Raw genomic sequence first — 6,000 nt, 5'->3', positions numbered from 1 at the left:
TTGCAGATGCAAGAAACTCCCATCTTAGTGAACCTCTCAAATGATCTTCTGTGGCAAGTGAACTGTCAGAAGCTCAGCTGCAAGAATATTGCAAATCACTTGCAATCACGACCAAAGGTGGTTTCTCAAATAAACATGTATTTCTTGTGACAACTTAAATTGGAGATACGAATAACATGCCTGTTATCATCACATGGATCATGAGGACTGAATACAGCCACTACAGTTCTGAACAAAAGAACAGAAGAGCATCAACTAGTGAAAATTTATGTAGTTCTCCAGTAGCAGCTGAGGACCTTTGAAGAGAATCTGCCCTCCACTGAGCAGGTTGCCACACATGGTTTACTTGGAGTCACCTGGTCAAATCCACAAATACATTGCATCATTGGAAATAGATACTGAACAGGAATAAAAGAAGCAAAATTTCTGGAATACTAAAATGGACTATTAAAATGGTGCTGTGCAAAAAATCCAAAATGAGGAAACTTGCAGGTTAGTACAGTAGTAAGAAAAAATAAAAAGGAATGGGAGAAAATATATGAACAGTTATCTGAGAGAAACATGGGAAAGCGCAGATGAGCAAGAATGGGGATCTAACACTTCCACAAAGACAGTATTTGCTGTCTGCCATCCTAGGTAAGAGATGCAATTCTGTTTCATAGAAATTATGAATGCGCACTGAAGAAAAGTGCCAAGATGACCCAAAGGCTCCCTTGTTTCTTTCAGAGGAATATGTCTTTGTGAAGGCTTCAAGCATTCTCCCAATACCTTTTGATGTGTATTACCTCACAAATCTTATGTTAAAAAAGAAAAAGTTGGCATGTTTCCGCAAAATTTATCTTTTTGCATAACATTTATCATTTGCATAACAATGTATAAGGGTTGGAAGCTGCGAGATACGTAATTACTTGAATCCCCCACTCATTTTGTGTATATTCTGACATCCACTGACTTCAGTGTGATTTTAGGTATTCAGCAATTTGCAGAATTTCCTCTGTAAACAGCTGCAGAAGCTCCTGCTTTACATAAACAAAAACTATTCATCATAGTCTCAGAAAGTCATGGGTCTGCTTTATAAACAAACAAACAAAAATGCCTGTGCATAATGCAGTATTTGGAAACACACTTGGACATTACTCACTCTTCAGAACATCTGATTTAGTTACCTCGTATGAAGCAAAAGAAGCTAACGTGCTAGGAACTCCTGGTGAGGGAAAGCAGGAAATAAAAGAGGATAGATTTGTGGTATTATTAAGCACTGGTAGAATGCTAAAGTGTCTTACTTCTTATTTCTAGCTTTTATATCTGCATCCTGGAAATTCACCATATCTCAACCTAAACAAATTACTGACTGTCCAACAACTTTTTTAAACTACAGTATGTAAAAGAAAAAACAATGTTCCATGGGCATAGGGATACTTAATCTTACAGAATGAAAAACACAGAATGAAAAAAGGCATATCCTAAACTCTCCTCATTTTCAGTTTCTTTCTTACAAAACTCTTAATGGAAATATATCTTAGTGATAGCGTCCATGTATATCTACAGATAACAATCCCAACATCTTCAGTTATTTTTCCTGCTTCTGTGTGTTTATATTGTAACTAGACCATGGCCAGCCTCACAAAAGTATCTAAGGACATGGCGAAACAAGAATCCTATCCCTGCTCTTCTGTCCATGCACCAAACAGAATAGATATTATTTGCAAGAGCTCACTGCTTTTTGCTCTTGTTTGGAGTTCAGATTACTTGTGCTTAATTCATTCTCGGTCTCAATACCAATCCATCTTCCAGTATATAATTTGAACACCCAAAATTCTACCAGAAAAAAGACTTGGGGAGCTTAATAAACAAAAAACTCACCTAGCTTTTCTCTGAAGGAGGTTCACCAGTGCATATGTGTGATGATTTTTTTGCTCTACATCTATTTTTAATACTTCATTGTGTATAGTTTTGGGGTATACAGATGTGTGAATCTATCAAAGAGTAGAATTAGAGGCTCCTGACGTTTAACGGATGTGACTCCTTGTGATGATAGTAAAAATGTACTCAGAAGTGCTGGCAGGTTCACACTTTGCCTTCAACTGGTTTGTGTGGCACATTTCCAGTTTAGCTGTAGCTTAAGAAACTGCACGTTCATATTGTGTTGTCTTGGAAGTACACACAAATACTGCCTCTTAAATTTTAAACTTGAAATGATTCTTTGATGTACAAACAGAAAAAATATAATTTAAGTAAAAACTCTTAGTATGTGACAATATTTTCTTTCTAGCTCCTCACTGGATTAGTAGTCATGTTGCTGGTTGGCCTTTTTTTGGTAACTGCTCTCTCCTTTGAGCTTTGTCACAATAATTTTTATATGAATAAAAGAATAATTAAATCTTTAAACTTAGTGTATGACGTAGATTGGAGGGACTCTTTCAGCTGAAGTAAACTATCAGAGATCTGTAAAAGTTGCTGGAGCTTTCATTTGGGGTAGAATTTCAGAGAAAAGAATAGATCAGACTCTGCGATGTGGAACTCTGACCATACCCTAACCTTCACGCCACAGGTTTTCCACCACTGATTCAGGCCCTAATCATAGAAAGCAGGCAGATGGATTCCTCCCCCCCCCCCCCCCCCCCACCTCTTAACTAACCCCAGCTGAAGTTGGAGGGGTTCCACACCTACATTGGTTTACATGCAGTTCACAGCTGCTTTGCAGCATTAATGTTTTCTGAGAACAGTTCTTCTGTCTGATCTGCAGTGTCAAACTAGCAAGATTGGCAGTTGAGAATTTATGATTCACTTTGTTTTGGGTTTGTTCTGATTTTCTTTTGTTTCTGCTGTCTGTGAAAGCAGAAGCCAAATACTTTTTCCTCCTTCCTCTGGGATGTTGGTTTGTTTGATAAACATATTAAAAGGACTGTTAGTACTCAGGCAATACCCTCGATTCTGCAGTGGCTGTCTTGTGCACCTTTGATGTTGCAGAACAGCAATGACCGTGGTTCAATCTGACTCTTGAGAACATGATTTCCTTGGTGAAGGGATGGTGATGAGCCATGAGAAGGGTCTGCACACCATAATCCCCCACCTCCCAGCACTGCATCTGAGAGAAAAAAGAATGATCTCTGCAGGGCCACAGGAGGCTAGTGTAGGTGACAGTATTTGTCCAACTGCTGTGTCGCCTTAATAGGCCAGGACAAATCAAAACCAGAAAGAAGGGCAGTTTATTGGTCTCCAAGAAATGTAGAAACCTTGGTCAAGTAGAAGAAAATGGCCTTTATTTTACTCACCACTGTTTAAGTTCCAGGTGGGATCATTTGACATAGTAGTGAGTTTTAAGGACCTGTCTCAAGGACCTTAAAGAATCCAAGGACTATTTGTCCCTGAAAACTACCATTATTGATTTAAGCACATTCCCAGTACCCGTCTTCATTTTAGTAGACTTGTGCTTGTGCAGGCTATTTTCAGGTGAGAGGTCTATTTCATAGAAAGCCTCAGGCTAAATCTATTTCTGGAGTCATCAGGCCAGACTTCTCACGCTTAAGAAATGGGGAAGTTTATGCTCTCACCACAGCATCTGCATAATCATAATCATCAGATTTGATTTTGCTGGACAGGTTAAGGAAGTCCAGACCAGCATTGCTTATCCAAATTGTTTAAATATCCTTCACTGCAAGAAAGCTGTCTCTTACTTTTAAGTGATGCAACTCAGTTTTGTCAAACTGTTCATTTGCAGAGGAAAAGTAGAAGTGCAAAGAGGGCCACATCCTCATTGCCAGCATTTTTCACTGGAATAATAGAAGTTTTGGGAGCACTTCTAATTCCCTCTTATGCTTGACACTCATCTTTTTTTTAACTTCTGGAAGTGTAAGGGGAAGTGTTGGCTCCCATAGTTACGGTAGTTGTCAGTGCTTCTTTAAGGACCATAAACTCTCGACTTGAAGAAGCACACAGTTTCCTTACTGTCTAGTGATAATCTATTGCTAATTATTACCCAATACTTTTTTTATTACCAGATGTTACCTAGTGTTTTTCCACTTCACTTTTGAGGCTGTATGGGGGCAGTTAACATACTGTCTTTTGGCCATGGTGCTGCCTGACCCAGATCATTTTGTTTGCTGAGTGGTGAATAGAAGAGAGACACACTGCCGTCTCCTCCTGGAGATGGATTAAGATCTGTGCTGATGGTATTAAGCCTCTCACTGCCTTGGATCACAAAATGGTTTTGTCTCATTTGCTACTAAAAATGGATGAGGTACTCTTTGGACGATGGTGTTCTCACCTTGCTGAGCATTTCCAATGGCCAAAACTTGTCGCCTCACTGAGTTCCATAGCGTACCTGCTTGTTTCCCCTTGTTTAACGCATATAAGCGGTCATTTGAGAGTACACATTCAGTGTCTTTTGTACCCCGTTTCCACACTTGGCAACCAAACTGGCTCTATTAGTAGTAGGAGAAAGTGGTTAGGATGGATCAGGACCTGCAGTTGTGACTTAGTCAAGGCAAGACCTAGGTGATGCAACAACTGGAAGAGATAATGATGGTTTCTGTCTCATTGATTTCGGGTCTGGACTACTGTGTTAGGCACCTAGCTGCTCATTCTTCCCTCTCTTGTCAGCAGGGATAGAAGCTGCCTGTTCAAGAATGGCAACACTGTACTTATTTTTTTGGGTGATCGGTTTCATTCCATCTTGAGACAGCCCAGTGGGACAGAGGACCCAGTGCAAAGGGGAGCAGACAACTAGTACAGAGAAGATTGCAAGGGTGTCATAAATTAGTAGGACAGTGCAGTTCTGTGATCTGTTATACATGCTGGTCATTTTCCTGTAGACTACTCTGTTAGAAAGCTTAATCTCGTACAAATTGGAGCCACTGCAGAAAAAAATGGGTGGTTTGCTTATTAAGCAGCATCTCTTTCCCAGCGACATTATAAGTCTTATTGTCTGCATTGTCTGTCTTCTGGTTTCTGGACTCATTTTTAGCTGTTGGTTGTGATCTGTAAAATTGCAAATGATCTGAGTTCTACTTAACTGAGATATTTACTCCAACTTTATGATATACTAATGCATCTGAGGCCAGCTGAGGTGCCTATCTCAAAACCCATAATTTTTTAACGTTTGCAGATCCCTTAAAGCTTTTTTTACAGAAGCACAGACAAAAGGCCTTGTTTTTCCTTTGGACTCATCAGAAGTAGCACAAGGATTCTCTGGTGTCCCTAAATTTAAAGTAGGTTGAGAGTGAATGGTCTAAAGAAAGAGGTGTGACAAGCCAGTCCTCTGTAGGGACCTGGGCCACTGGACTTTCTTCTTTCCTTGGTTTGTAGTATACCAAGCTTATTATATTTCAGGACTACTTTTCTCCCTTGCTTGTAGAAGCTGAGTGTTGCTTAAGCAGGCATTTGAGGTTTGGGATTCTGGGAATTGTTCAAACTCAAGTTTTTTATATTGTTTTGATACACACACACATATTCTTATGTATATACACACATACATGCATATACATATATATGTGTAAAAATATGCACATATACACACACATATATGCTTACATTATTTGTGATAGGGTTTTGATAGATCTGCTTATTTGTTTAGTGGAGTGCCTAGGTTTTCTGACAGCATGGTGTTCCAAGGATGAAACTGCCATTTAACCGAACAGAGAGAGGGAATCATAGTTTGTAATTCAGGACTGCAGAACAGTGCCTTGCTCCTTCTCACAGTACTAACTGGAGAGTCAAGAAATAATCCTATTAGAAGGTCTCAATAATGCCAGAGACTAGGAGAATTTGAAAAAAATGATGCAGTGGCTATATACAGCAAAAAGCATAGTGGTAAAACTTACAAAATATGTAATTATTAACAAATCTGTATAAAATACTACAAATGTATTTTGTTGAGTTAGGTTTATATGTTGCCTAATACACATAAAACACACCTTAATCATTGTCTCTCTGAGAACCTATTTTTTTCTTTTGGTAATTAAAAAATTCCTCAGCAAGATCCCAAACCCTTAAACAAGA

This window comes from Strix uralensis, chromosome 1 (assembly GCF_047716275.1).
Source record: "Strix uralensis isolate ZFMK-TIS-50842 chromosome 1, bStrUra1, whole genome shotgun sequence".
Taxonomy (NCBI): Eukaryota; Metazoa; Chordata; class Aves; order Strigiformes; family Strigidae; genus Strix; species Strix uralensis.
Note: the sequence above shows the minus strand (reverse complement) of the source record.